The sequence below is a fragment of the Odontesthes bonariensis genome, chromosome 11 (assembly GCF_027942865.1).
Source record: "Odontesthes bonariensis isolate fOdoBon6 chromosome 11, fOdoBon6.hap1, whole genome shotgun sequence".
Lineage (NCBI taxonomy): Eukaryota > Metazoa > Chordata > Actinopteri > Atheriniformes > Atherinopsidae > Odontesthes > Odontesthes bonariensis.
Genome location: NC_134516.1, coordinates 29252945 through 29268925, shown reverse-complemented (window position 1 = coordinate 29268925; position 15981 = coordinate 29252945).

Genomic DNA, 15981 nt, shown 5'->3' with positions numbered 1-15981 from the left:
AACAGTTTTTGATAATTATCGACATGTTTTGCAACGTCTTCGTTCCATTGGGGCAATGGACAGTAAAACTGTAGCCTGATTAACATAGACTTTCAAATCTCTTCGAGATTCTGGTCTGACCAAGACCATAAAGGCTCTAGCATGGTTGCCGCGTCTGCTTGCGCGAGCGGTGTTGATGACGTCACGAGTTCGTGCCCTCCATAGGACCCTATATAGTGGCGCAAGTCGTTGTGCGAGTAGTTGCAATTTTCTCCGTCACAGAGGTGGCGCTGCCAGGTGAAGGTTACCTCTACTCTACAACCACGAAAGTGGAGAAGAAAACAATGCTGCTGTCAAGAGCAGGAATACTGTAATTAATGATACTGCTGCAGTTTTCGGATCATTTTAATTTTTTAATTCAGTTAAAAGAGGTGAAGGTCTGAAGCCCCCGGCATCAACAGAGTCTCTGCCCTCTTCTTTGCCTTCACGTATCTGTCCCGTAGCTTCTTCCACACATTCTTACAGAACTCTCCCTCTTTCCCCAAAGTTCTGCCAATCTCTGTGCACCAGTTTGGGGAGTTTACGTGCTCCCTGTACTGTTTCACTGCAGTTTCGTACAGCTGCCTGTACAAATGCACCTCCTCACTGAGCCTGATCTCACATCGGTCCATCCGGTTCGTTGTGCTCGGCGCCGCCAAGTTACAAAAATCGACTGGTGCACGACAAAGCGCTGCGCCGTCTTTTCAAGGGAAGCGCCATGCCTGAAACGTCATTTTGACGTCATGGTCCACCACCGCCGTGACAGACGCGGCAACCATGCTACCGCCTTAACGAATACGATTCGAAATGGCCTGGTCAACCCGCCTCCCTCGGGTTGCTACTGGTTAAGGCCAGAAAAGGCTGTGCCTAAGCTTAAGCCAATCACACCACTCTTTCCTCTGACGTATGATTTAGCTACCAGCGGGGCTAACTGGTAGATTAAACTCTTACCAAAGCCAGTAGGGAGCAAGCCAGGCGAAAACGTCTTTCCTGTCAAGAAACGATTCAAGGGCTGTTCTTTGCTCGATTTTTAACGAGAATCTCCCGTCGAACACTTTCATTACAGCATCTACAGCAGTGTCAAAAGCTTGACGCTGCTCCATGTTGATATTGAATGAAGCGCTTCCGTGTACAATCCATGGGTTGAGTGGCAGTTCAACCACGTCACTACCTTGAACCCGCCTTGGTTGGCGCTGCTCAAAGTTGATTGCTTCCCGACAAAGTGGGTGGAGTTCCCATTTTTTCGGGAACTCGAATCCACCTGAATGAGCAGTTGGCCTGAGTACAAGTGTAGCAGAGCCGAAGGTGTTGCGTCACTGCGAGGGCGGAGCCTAGGTAGTAAAACTGTTGTCTTACTGAAGGCTCTGCCGTAAAACTGATTGTGTTGCGCCATCTACAGATCAAAATAGCTGTCAGCATTGCTGCACATTCCTGTGAAATTGTAGCCAAAATAACAGCGAAATAGTAAAGGAATTAAAAAAAATATAAAACGGTAAAATGTTCATTGGAAGGGAGACAGACAGTGAGTATGTGGGGTAGAGACAACTTTGCCACTGTGAGATTCAAAAACTCAAATCGAGGGGAAAACTGAATTCGCCACCGCGGGATTCGAACCTGACTGCCGCAAGAGACTGTTCCGTCAATTTCGCCAAAGTAAGCCCAAAGTAAGCCCACAGTAGCCAATCAAGTCTCACTTGAGCTTACTTTTGACCAATCACGTTTCCCCCTTTGGGCTTACTTGGGCTTACATTTGACCAATCAGCGTTCCTCCCTCCCCTTTCTTACTTTTGACCAATCACCGTTCGTCCCTCCTCTCCGGCGTACTTTGCCGCATTCTGTAGTCCGACAGTTCTCATCTTTCCATCTCTCGCTCAGGTAAGTCGTGTTTTATTCTGTTATTGACCGTAAACTTGTAAGCTTTTCTAGGGTAAATAAATAGCAAAGGGTGTCGCTAAACGTAGTATAAAATGCAAAATATAAAAAGTTAAAAATATCGCCTGATATGTGAGTGTGTGAATGATGAGCGAAGCCGCGCTGTTTTATGATAGCTGGAAAACGGATGGATGGATGGATGGATGGATGGATAGATAGATGGAGTAGTGCCAGGAGACAGTTCTGTTTTTAAAAATGTAGCTCGATAGGTCAACAAACTAATAGAAGTCTAACGTAGCTGTGATGCTACCATACAACGCGAATAAGTGTTAGCATTACAGTTACAGAGTACAGTTAATAAACATCACAGCAATCATCCTAGGCCTGCCGCTGCATGCATTAAAACCCATATGGACAGATATACTGTATGTATGTATTGAAAGTTAGCCTAATGACATTTTACATTGTTCTGAGGGGTTGGCGTGACGTCAATGTGGCGTTAATCCACGGATCTGATTTGCTGAATTTAGTTCTGATAGAAAGGAAAATAAATAACCTTAATAAATTCAGCCTGGGAAAGAAGCTCTGGCTGCACCCCCTGCTATTTGTCACACCTCTGTGTTACAGCAGGTGCGAGGGTGTTGAATAGGGGCGTGGCATGTATGGGAAGACTAAAGGCTGATTCATACTCGGCGCAAACGCGCAACTGTTCTGGCTCGAGAACCATTAATGACGTCATCGAAAGCGCCAGCCCCTTCACAGTTCCTTCAGCTCATAAGCGCAGTTTGCGCCGAGAATGCGTCACATTTGCAGTTCTCTCCAGACCAGCGAGCGTCACTGTTGAGGAAACAAGCTGAAAAGCATACGAAGAAAGCATACACAATGCCACCTGTGGTGTCACGTCAGCAGAGGCTGGCACATCTGATGCGGAATGAATTTACTCTGGGTGTAGAACTGTATATGTATCTCAGAGCTAAGCGGCTGCGGCAAAAACAGAAGAGAAGCTGGAATGTTCGTCCTTTGCAACAAGACGAACTTTGTCAAACGTTGTCCCAGTGTAACTTCATAGACGTGTCGTACAGATGTTTGTAGAGGCGCATCCTCTCGGTCACCGCGGTCTCTGCAGTGTTCATTTTTTCTTTTTCTTGGTCAGCTGTTTCCAGTTGAGCGCGCGTGAAGTCAGAAAAAAAGTTGTGTGCGCGCCCTTGCGCCGCGCGAGGATTTTCTAGCTTGCGACGGGGGGCGTGGCGGAATTTTGGGACACGTGACCGTTTGCGCCATTTGCGACCAGCTAGTAGAGATGCTTAACTCGAATCTTTTGGGTGATCCGGGCTGATCGGATCATTTCGAGGAGGGGATCCGAGTTATACGGATCACTTGAATCACTTGAGTCACGTATTAAAAAAAAAAAAAAAAAAAAAAAAAACCCTTTCTGCCGTTTAGTGGCTATGCGCCTCGCCTTTTTTTTTGTCCCATTTATCAATTCATTTTGATAAATCAAAGAGCAGCCTACGGCTACAATTTCATTAATTTATTTTTGTCAAGTAATAATTCAATGCCATTTTATCTGAAAGCCAGACACAACAGCTAGTGTGTGCATTTACACAGCGACAAATGTGGTAGCATTAGGTGAGGCAATGCTGAGTTTAGACCTACAAGTAAACAACATGGAATGATCTTGCCCTCCCTATATCACTAAATGATTCTTTTTCAACGGCTGTACAAGATGCATGAAGCCACGCTAACCGAGCCTGTAGCGAGCTACAGAGGCTTCAGCAGTCAGATGGGTTGACGAGTCGACAATCCTTGCTGCCGGCAGAATCGAAACTTAAAAAGATCCGAGTTGGCATGGATCCGCTACTTGCCCGTCTGACCGCTGAATCGCGGGCTCTGAGTGACTCAGCGGGTCAGACGGGCAAGTAGCGGATCCGTGCCAACTCGGATCATTTTAAGTTTCGATTCTGCCGCGTGACTCGTCTGGCCGTGAGTCACCCAGAGCCGGCATGATTCGCCAGACTCAGGCACCCGCTTCCACACAGAAACAACTCAATATACGATCTGACCGAGCAAGGATCCGTCAAAGTGGCTCAAGAGAGTCTGGCTTAACTAGAGAAAAAAATGCAACGCTACGAAGTTGGAACATAAGTGGTGGTGTGGCTCATTTATACAACTAAGAGTTGCGAGCAAGCAGAGAGATAGAGCCGAGCGCGAGCAGAGTGAGCCGTTCGAGCAGTTACGAGTCAGTGGGGATTCGTCCCGTCCGGACGGATCGCAAGTCCGGATGGACCGCAAGTCCGGACGGATCAGTAGGGGGCATGGCTCACTTAACCGGCTCGTGACAAACGGGGCGGGAGTTAGGTTTCGTTTCACTCAGTGTGTCTGTGACTGTGTTCGTGACTGAACACCATGCTTGAGAAAGACCGTAGCCTAGTAGGCAACTAAAGAGGGAACACACACACATATACACATATATATATATATATATATATATATATATATATATATTCCGGTTTAATCTTTTTTTAAATTTTTTTTTTAAGGCGGATCAAATGCATGCCACCATCCGGTCTGCCCGGGTGACGTATTTATCCGGGTTGAAAACCGGATAACCCGGATTTTGTTACAGCTCTACCAGCTAGTATGAGCGAGGTCGCGCCGAGTAAGAATCAGCCTTAACACTTTCCCTCAGCTCTTTGTGCAGCTGCTCTGTGTTTGTTGGTTTAATGGGGGGGGGCAGCCTCTGTTACAGTTGAATTTACACATTTTTTCAAAATTTTCATTCACAGAATGTATGCGTATCCAGCTTTTCGCTGCCAGTCAGCCAGTTCAACCAGACTGCTCATGGTGCCGTCGGAGGAGGCAAAGAGCTTTGGCAGTGTCAGGTCTGGAAGAGCTAAACCCAAAGAGGAGGTGCTGGCAGAGGCCAGCAGCTTTGTCACTGGCCATGGTGGAGACCAAACTGATGACTTTTTAGTACTGGCTCACTGCCAGCTTCAGTTTGGTATGTACCAAGGCCAGAGATTTAGATGGCTCCTGGAGAACAGTCTTGGCTATGCAATATATTTATTGCATAGTATTTCAAATGAAAGAGCACAAGAAACCCCTCTTTCCCAAAACAAACAGCTGTTCCTGCAGTACACTTCCCAAGTCAGAGAGATGACAGAGGAGCTGGAGAAGTATAGGAAGAAGCAGGGCATGCAGGCAAGAGCACGGGAAACTGGAGACTCGGGCTGTTTGATGGTGGAGTTTGGAGATTTCAAGGGCCGCTCCATGAAGGAGGTTTATGAGGACCAGAGCAGGGAGGCCCAGGCCCTCATTAAGTACCTGCTGAGAGCAGATGCCCGGCCCAACACCAACATGGCCGTGTTCAAGGCATATGTCTTAAAGAGACAGACACCTGCCTCCACTTCCTCTGCAGCACCACCTGCAGCCTCCACTTCCCCTGCAGCTCCACCTGCAGCCTCCACTTCCTCTGCACCACCTGCAGCCTCCACTTCCCCTGCACCTCCACCTGCAGCCTCCACTTCCTCTGCAGCTCCACCTGCAGCCTCCACTTCCCCTGCACCACCTGCAGCCTCCACTTCCTCTGCAGCTCCACCTGCAGCCTCCACTTCCCCTGCACCACCTGCAGCCTCCACTTCCTCTGCACCACCTGCAGCCTCCACCTCCCCTGCACCACCTGCAGCCTCCACTTCCTCTGCACCACCTGCAGCCTCCACTTCCTCTGCACCACCTGCAGCCTCCACCTCCCCTGCACCTCCACCTGCAGCCTCCACCTCCTCTGGAATCCAAACTGGGCCATGGAAAACTGCCACTGTGAAAGCGCTGCTGGCACGGAGCAAACATTTGTCTCCCTCACAGCTGGCAAAAAAGCTGACATCACCAGCCAAACCCTGTGAGTAGCAGTTTGAATTTTCCCTCCATCAGTTCTACATGTGTAGCTTTAACATTTTACAGACTTGTAAAACACAGACCCTCCACTTTTTGCAGCTCCAGCACCACAGTGCCCCTTACCACCACCAAAAGCCCTGACCGGACACTTGGCCCAACGGCAGCTTTTCCCCTCTGGTAAGTACGCACCATCCTGTGTACATTTGTCTCTGTGTGTTGTTAGCAGCAGGCCTGATGGTTTAAACATTTGTTCTCCAGGCACTTCTGAGGTTGATGATGAGGAACTGGTATCTGCTGCAGAGCAATGTGAAGCACAGCTAAATACAGGTGTGGCATATGACACACATATTGTGAGAAGGTTTAGTGACAACACTAAAAAGTATTATTTTGTGGAAAACATCTGTGTTTTAATATATTTTTCTTCACAATACAGAATTTCTGTTTTATGTGTTGTTTTTGTAGGTGAGTTGCTGGGAATGGAGTACTTGTACAGCCAGACCGGCAACACACTGACTCCTGTGCTCCAGAGCCCAGAGGAGGAGGACAGGCTGGTGGAGGCAGTCAGCGATGAGGACGTACGGGATGAGGGGTTTGAAGAGGAGACCTTCAACGACATCACCGTTCCTGAGCTCCACGAGGATGACCTCTCCCGTGATCTGGAGAACAGGCCCTCATCGCTGATGACGAGTCCTCAGGCCTCACCACCTCAGGCCCCTCCATCACCTGCTGACCTGCCGTCCACGTCACGTGACGGAGGACAACATGCTGTCGCTGGCCCTTCAGCGCTTCCTGACACTTCTCAGGTAAGACACATTACTGGCTATTTCAATCTAATGACATTTTATTTCATATATATTACTATTAATCAATTCATTTATTAGGGAGCAGTCTTCGGACCAGATGGGATCGCTGGGTGGGACAAGGTCCAGGATCTGGCGGGTTACCTGGTGGGTCTCCGTGAGGCTTCTTACCTCACTGAGCTGCAGGTGACCCAGGTCATCCAGCTGTGGACAGCTCTCCCTGAAGGAGACAAAGAGCGGGTCAACTACCAGCCTCGTCATCAGCCCAGACTGACAAGTGGCCGTTTTAAGGCTCCTAAGCGGTCTGGAGTCACGCCGGGTGTGGAGAGTGTCAAGCGCTGCTTGATTGGACATCCTGGGGGGCCAGCACAGTGGCCCAGCACCAGCCGCTTGGTGGAGGCAATGTGCACACGGCTGTGCACTTTGCACAAGACCACCACCAAGAAGGCTGGAGATGGACCAAGATACTCAGCGACTACCACCACATCCGGGACCTCGTGCTCAACAGTCCGCGGGTTCTGGCTGAGACGATGATCCAGCTCTTTGAGCTAAATCAGAGGACACTCATTCAATGGTAGGTCAGGCACATTATTCACCTCAAATTGACTGAAGAGTTCTCTAATGAATACATATCTAACAAAACTGGTCTTCTCTCAGGTTTCAACGACGACAGAAGAGCCAGGAGAAGAGTGTCCTTTCTCAGGGAATGACTGCAACAAACCCGATTCCTCTGGCACCCGACCAGCTTCCACCACCCAAGGAGAAGCTGGGGCTCCTTCCCTCCACATCTGGCCCCAGGCATGAGTTTGTCCTCCCTCCAAATCTGGAAGGACAGGCTCCTGTTCTGCGGCCAGGCCGACGGCCCGCTGCTGCCACCAGGGTGCAATCGATTTTACCCACCTCCACGGCACCAGACACTGCACAGCCCGTGCAGTTCATAATGCTGACAGCGCCTGGTGCCTCAACACCCAGTGCAGGCCCAGCTCCTCCCATTCTGCCCCCTGCTGCTCCTGTGTCCCGGTTCACAGAGAGGAACAGGCGCCGGCGGGCTCTTGAGGAGGAGAGTGGAGTCCAGAAAAGGAAATACGTCAGAGGAATCGGCTACAACACCTGCAGCCAGTGTGGGCACCCCAAAACAAAAGAGTTCGGGCACAGTCGTCACGGCAATAAGACATTTTGTTCACGTGCCTCGAACGGCAAAACTCTGGAAGAGTGGCTGGCAGAACAGAGGCCAGCAAAATAAATCTGTTTCTCTTGTAAATATTGTATATTGTGTGCTATAGTATGTATATATTTTTTCTGTACAGTTTTTTTTACTTAGTGTACAGTTGTTTTACTTGTGTGTATAGTTTCACTTCAAAGTGTGCCTTTTAACCGTGAGTCTGAAGGAGATTTCATTATCTTGTATAATGGCAATAAAGACTCTTTATTCTTCTTGATTCTTAAATATTTGTTGTTTTTACATTTTGTTCATCTACATTAGATCTGATTGTACCAAAATTTAAGACTCAGCCTGTACATCATCAAAAAAGCTCCATATTACTCCATATACCAGCTCCCACAGTCTTTGAAGACACTTTATTGTTATTATTATTATACAGAAACAGAAATAAACATGACAAGTCATTAGGGGGGGCATTTGATATTAAATCCAAAGCAATGTTCTTCATAATAAACACAAAATTATAAGTATGAATCAATACAATGACGTGACACTGCTAAGGTATCAGGCACACTCATTATCATTATGGCTATTGTTATTGTTATTATAACAACAATAAACAGATAAGCATTATTGGTCATTGGGGGCATTTAACCCTAAAGCTAAAGCCATGTTCTAAGTGATACACAAAATAAGTATTAATTAATACAATGATCAGAAGTCGCGATCGGATTTCTGATCGCGAGGACGCATCACAGCTCTGTCAGGCACATATCTGGCTCGAATCTAACTCGCGGCAGGTGATTCCATTGACATAAGATTCAAAATCTTCCATAATGCACAGAGATATCGTCTGAATATAGCTGCATGGAAAAATGTCTCTGATATTTCATTAATCTATATTTTCTGCGTCTTTTCACTTGCGCTGACGGGCTCAAAGATCGGCTCCCTTCCTATGCTAAGCAGTCACTCTAACCGCTGAGCTACCACTTTGTTGTGTTGAGAGGAACTACTCCAGATAGCAAGTATAACGCAGAAAACATTAGTCGGCAATGTATGTCGATGGAAAAAACTTTTACACGAACACATGCATGGAAATGGATTCAAAATAACAGCGAAGTGCATGTGTAGGAGTTGTATTCCTAAAATTAAAGCTTTGTGAAACGACAATGCAGTGAACTTTGGCAACATTGCCACACAGAGAGCTGTGCAGAGTTTTCCACAAAGCAGATCTGTGCTGAACTATCTTGGTCTGGCTGCCTTGATCAGCGATTGGCCGCAACCACGTCAAATGCATTGGCTGTCGGAAAAGAAGGAAGGACATTATTATCATATTAGGAAAACGCACGTCTTGAACGCGCGTATTGTCAGGTCAATACGCGCGTTTTTTACGCGCGTCGTTACCTAGACAACGCGCGTCCGCGACGCGCGTTGTCTAGGAACCATCATTGCGGACGTAAAAAGCGGGCGGAACCATCATTGCGGACGTAAAAAACGGGCGAAAATTCGGGAAAACGGGCGCTTTTAGCGGGTGAATTGCAATCTTAACGTGATACTTAGATGCGCAATGTGGCACTGTAGGCTTGCCACAGACGCCTACCGTAACACGTCACTGCAGCAGACGGCTGCGCGCGGCGCATCAGTCCCTATCAGGTCCCGACTCATGTGCGAATGCAGACTGAAACAGAAGGATAGTTATCAGAACGAAATTCGAGGAGGGTAGTTCTGATAACTACTTTCTTAGAACTGTCTGTCCGAAAGCGGCTATTGTAATGACTTCCCGGAGGCTCTGAGACCGGCGGTTGCCGAACGGCTCTTTATTATGTTATAGACAAGCAGTACAATCACAGAACACCGGTGACTCTCCGTCCTGCGCCGCAACCAACCCCAGGAGAAAACCAAACCTGCACACAGACTGGCCCACGCCCACTCCTCTCCCCCAATCACCAGCCCACACCTGAGTGACATGACCTGTGGTCCAGTGATTGACAGGGAGAGGAGGAAACAAGCCAGTCCGTGTGCTTTTACCTTAATTCTGGGTCGTAACAATATATTAATTTGACATTTCTCTGGGAAAAAAAAAAAAAAAAAAACACCGGGGAAAATACCGAGGTCATGACCTGTGTGTCCTCAATGCTGGTTACGGCACTGTGTGTGTCTGGTGGGAGCGTTCCAGAGGTGAGGGGCAGCTCATCTGCAGATTCTGGATGCCATAGGGTACCAACAAGGAGACTTCTGTTTAATCACTATTTCCATGAAGGAAATGACATGAAACCTAAGATTTAATTCCCTTTTCTTTTTTCTTGGCAAACTTCATTACATTAGAAATTCTGTTTGTCTAAAGGATCTAGCATTTATACCCTCACACCCCATTATAATAAAACCACTTCAGCAGGTGTCCCAGAGCAGTTTTTTCTCATTTTTTAAAATTCAAAACCACTGAAGTTGATAAGTCGTGTGCAGTTTTCGTAGAGTTCAGAGGGGATTTGTGTCATTGTGCATCTGGTGCAGCACAGTAGTAAACTGCACTGTGCTTTTGTTGGGCTGCTTTGTTTGTAAAAGAACTCTTCTTCACTGTATCCCCGCTCAAATCTTCATAGATGTTGAAGTCCTCTTTATATGGATCTTCCATTGTTTTATCTTTTAAATACAAATGTTTCATAGCTGTGTTTCCAGGTGACTGATGGCACCAGAGCATTATCCAGTAGTCACTTTTATTGTGGCTGCAGAAAATCTGCACTGTATCACCAGGATTTGCGATGACATCAGAAGAAGACTGACGGACCTCAAGACCCAGACTAACAGCTGGAGCAAGAGCAAAAGAGAACTTTAGATCAGGATAATGCATCAGAAAAATATCCACATGATAAAGAAGGAATACTTTTTCAAATGATTGCCTGGCATGCAGCAACAAATGAGAAGGCAGAACATTTTCTCCTTTAACAGCACAGATGATTTGTTTAAAAGCCTTGAAAAAAAAAACACATAAAACTATGTTTCACAGAGTTTTGCAGATGTTGATACAGTCAGAAAAGTCTCAGCATCTATACTTTTGTTAAAGCTGAAATGAGATGAGTGAGGTTTAAAGAGGAATGAAGAGGATGAAGAAACACCATCACTGTAACTGATGAAGTGGAAGGAGGGAGTGGCTTCACATATTCTTGCTGCTGTAGATCGCCTTCCTGGATGTATAAATCGTGCTAAAGTGAGACACCAAGTTAAAGTGTACAGAAACAGTGTTACAGAAGTGTGCTGCGAATGCATCAAACTGAAAGGCAACCACATGGCAGCTGCTTTGGGAGCCAGCAGAAAAAAACTTGTGTGCAGTTTTTGTAGAGTTCAGAGGGGATTTGTGTCATTGTGCTTCTGGTGCTGCACAGTAGTAAACTGCACTGTAATTCACTCCTGCATCTGGGATGTGCACAGATCCATTCTTTGCTGCGTCTCCACCCGAATCTCCAGCGAGACTGAAACCATCTTTATATTTGTCTTCCATTGTGACAGCTTTGTAGTTCAAATATCCAATGAGTTTCATGGCTGTGTCTCCAGGTGACTGCTGGTAGCAGAGCATCACTCTGTAGTCACTTTTACTGTGGCTGCAGAAAATCTGCATTTTGGCACCAGGATTTCTGATGAGATCAGAGGGAGACTGACGGACCTCAAGACCCAGACTAACAGCTGGAAACAGAAAGACAATAGAACATTTTAGATAATGAGAAATGGTAAATGTCATGAATTTAGTGATTTCAGACAAATTATTGTAATGTACTTTAACCGGGCCGACAGTTGTCCATTACTGCAGTGATACATTTCTGTGGCTTATCTGTCATCAATGCCCACCCAAAAGAACAATTCTTTTTTTATTGACATTCAGAAACAAACATTCACATCCGGTACATGTGCATACATCTTACATCTCTTGTCTGTCCTAAATGCCAAAGTGGTATTTTTATTTTATGTCTAAACGATAACAAAAAAAAAGAACCAAACAACAACAAAAACACAAGAATATGTACAAAGTGGGGAGTGATCCTTTTTATATGGCATAGTTATTGATCTGTAAAAATAAAATCAGGCCTATGGGGCGTGATATAGTTGACCCAGTTTTCCCAGTATGAGGTGAATTTCTCCAGTTTAAAATGAACAAATGCTGTTATTCTCTCCATTTTATATCTGTCCTTTGTGATGTCCATCCAGATGTTGACAGTTGGGCTCTCTTGTGATAGCCATTTCCTGGTGATATTCTTTTTGCAAGCCATTAGCAGGATATTTATGAGGTGCTTATCTCCTTTCAGCCATCCCTCAGGTATGTGTCCAAAAAACATAGTCTTAGGCTACGGCTACACAAAAACGAAACAAGGTTTTTTTTGAAAACGGGTATGAAAATTCTTGCGACCCAGTGTTAATTTCGTCAGCTTTTTTTAATTTAGTCTTAGTCTTAGTCACAATGTCGAAAATCAATTTTAGTCTTAGTCATATTTAGTCATTGCCTTCCCAATTTAGTCTTAGTCTTAGTCACAATGACGAAAATCAATTTTAGTCTTAGTCATATTTAGTCATTGCCTTCCCAATTTAGTCTTAGTCTTAGTCACAATGACGAAAATCAATTTTAGTCTTGGTCAAATTTTAGTCATTTTAGTCAACACTGACTCTACAATATTGAACTTCTCTACACACGGCGGCATGATCAATCATTATCATGCAGGTTGTTTTGTTGTCCTTGTTGTAAAGGAAATGGCTCCAGCGCCAACAAACCGTATACCGGCAGGTGAGCTAAATGCTACAACTAGCATGCACATGGCGAGTTACACATCAAAGCAACAGAAGCCACGGCTGCAGCAACCCGAATACATTACATGAACAATATATACAGCCATAATCACGTTTTATTTACGCACACACCACTTGCCGGGACATTAATCAACAGCTCGACCTTCCCTCGACTCATCAGGGCACACACCTGTTCTAACCGAGCACCGACAGTTACGCTACATGACCAGCAGGGGGCCGATTCGCTCTGAACTGACCAACACAACTTGGAGCCTTTTCTACATCAAGAAACACTTATATTAACAATTACAAATTACAAATTAATTATAAACAATTAAATTTGTTAATGTCCATTCGTCCATGGCTTGTAAATTTCGTCTTGTCTTAGTCTCGTTAACGAAAATCATTTTTTATTCTCGTCATATTTTTATTGTCTGGAAGCATTTTTGTGCGTCATCGTCTCGCCATCGTCACGGGTAAAAGGGGCGTTAACGAAATATTTTCGTCATCGTCCTAGTTGACAAAATTAACACTGTTGCGACCACACGGAAACGCGCTGCTGTCCAGACGAAAACGATGAAACGATGCAGTACACACGCCACTGTGTCACGCCACGCTGTGAGACAATAGAGAAGTGTTAAAATTGGCTCCCAGCGTCAACGTGTGACTGACGCAAAAACGTTTTAGCTGTAACAATGGAAACGAAACGAGGCCGTTTTCAAACTTTCCCACTCTGGAACCCGTTTTCAAAAACTATCGTTTTGGGGTAGTGGGAACACCGGCTCCGTGTGGCCGCGACAGCGAAACGATAAGAAAAAGTATCGTTTACAGTGAAAAACGTTTCCGTGTAGCCGCAGCCTTAATGTCGAGGGGTATTTCACATTTGAAGATGTCCTGTAGGGCGTTGTGTATCTTTTTCCAATAGTCCTTCATGACCGGGCAGTCCCAGAAAATGTGATAATGGTTTGCATTTTGATTTCCACAGTTCCTCCAGCAGACTGAGGAGTTATTGTCATAGTGAGATTTCTGGGAGGGTGTAATAAAGCACCTAATCAGGCTTTTCCAGCCAAACTCCCTCCACTTCTGTGAGCTGGTACACATCCATTGATACCTCCATATTGTTGTCCATTCTTTTTCAGATATAATTATTCCTTCTTCCTTCTCCCATTTTGTTTTAATATATGAAGTTGAATGTGATTTCAAATTCGACAGACTCTTATGTAAGCATGAAACAGTTCTATCAATAGTTTCTGAATTATAGGCTTTTGTAAACAGTTCAATCAAACATGTGCCAGTCTTTGTTACATTTTTCATCTTCGTATCAACGTAGTGCCGCAGCTGCAGATATCCATAGAAGTCTTGTTTTTCTAATAAATGTGTCCTTTTAAGCGTTTCAAAACTGAGCATTTTTCCATCTTTCATTACCCTGCATAAGGCTGTTATACCCTTAGCTATCCAATCTTTGAATTTGGAGTCCAACTTATTAGGTGTAAACTCTGTCATAGGCGCACCATTTAAGAAATGTAATATCACTCTCGAGTTTATGTTCCTTTATGATAGACCCAAAAGAATTTTAAGACCCAAAGAGACAATTTACAGCATCAAGCAGTTGGTTGTACTCACATTATGTCATCATCACTGAAGGGCATCATCTTCATTCAACACTGAGAGATGCAATGGATGTCTGCAAGCTGTATATCAACAGTGTTGAAGTTAGTTAAAGGCTTTCACAAACTACTGAAACAGGTGTTACTCTGCACCGGTCTGGTAAGTATCCGACTGCCACAGGTTCCGTATTCTGTACATTAAGGGGGGTTCTGTGTGATGTCACAGGGGGCTCAGCGAATAAATTAGAACATTCTGGGGTTCTAATTCTGCACTAAGAGAAAGGGTCATGGAGTAAAGAGGTTTTTATATCAAAACAAACATTTCTGTCCAGGCTTCTCATGTAGGAAGCTGAAAATCTGCTTTACTTGTACACACTCGTTCAGGTTCACAGTTCACACCAGTGAGCTGCTAACAACTACGTGAAAACAGCGTTATATAGTGGCCATCCCCCTCTATATTCTCACCATTATCTGTTGGACAACCCATAATAAAAGTGGTGGTTCTTTTGACTCCAGGGATTCATTTGATGTTGATCCAAAACCTTCTAAGTACATCAGTCGGGCAGAGAACTTGAAACTGTTGATGAACTTGCTTCGAGACAACAGCTGAAACATCCAGTTTGAAACGTTCTACGTCTTGAAGGTTTGCATCTAAATGTTTGATGTTCAACCACGGGGTCCACATTCAATACGAATGACTGGAATGTTTATTTAAAAAGGGAAACTGGGCCGCGAGAGGTCACCCAGCCTTGTGCAACAAAGTTGTTAAATACTGATCTCTTAAATCAGTACCGGTCCGCGAGACATTCCAAACCGGGAAAATGAAAAAAATAAAAAAAAGTTTTAAAATTTAATTTTTTTTTCTTTAAATTTTAAAAAAAGACATGGAAATCAGGAATTCTTTAATTTCACTCGCTCCTACACTCGATTCTATACTTGGAAATTGCATAGAGTGAATTGTAGGAGGCCGATTGTGCACGTTTATTTTTTTAAATGATGACTGTCTGTCATCATATCCTAATTATCCTAATTTGTAAATGCGTCTGCTAAATGTAATATAAAAGAAGTGAATGCATGTAGAAATACCCCCACCCTCAGTGTCTGTTGAACGTAAAGTACAAAAAAAGTAGCTCATTTCGACTGTTTGCTTCTCTTCTTTGTACAGATCAGGTGGAGTCTGTCTGACTGTCACTGAGAGAGGAACCTGTGGCTTTTATGATTAAGATTAAGAGTCTCATGCTCTACCGACTGAGCTAGCCGGGCTAATCACATGTTACAAAACATGCCTTCCGGGAAAAAAAGACGAGATAAAACAAGCCTAAGTCAACTTTCAGAGATTTAGAATGACATCAGAACACATTCCTCCTTTTCAACCTCTACCTACTCCACTCGACTGGATCCCACTCAGCTGTTAGGGTTTTCCATGAGGTAATACCACCTGGCACCAGGTGGTACATTTTTAGCACCTACTCGGTCGGGGTCGAGTTGAGTTGAGCCGAAAATGTGACATCTACAGACTGCAGGCCACTGATTGGCCAGGGAGTGATGTCACTGGATGATTTATGAAAGCCAACAAGAACCGACAACAGCAACAGTTGGATTTGATGTATTCTGTGATCGTCAACGAGGTGGATTGCTAGACGCAAAGACATAGACCAAGCAGCAGGTAAATCTTTGCCTCGATGTCCTAAATTGTTGTGTCATGTTTGTGTCACATAAGACTGACATCACAGGACTTTTGGACCTCCTTGCTTTAACGACCCCACCCACATTGAGGTGGTTGTGAGTAAGTACTGGTGGAAAAGAGCTTAATGTTGCAGGAGAACTGCCTCATCGCACATCAGAATTGTGTATGTTAATG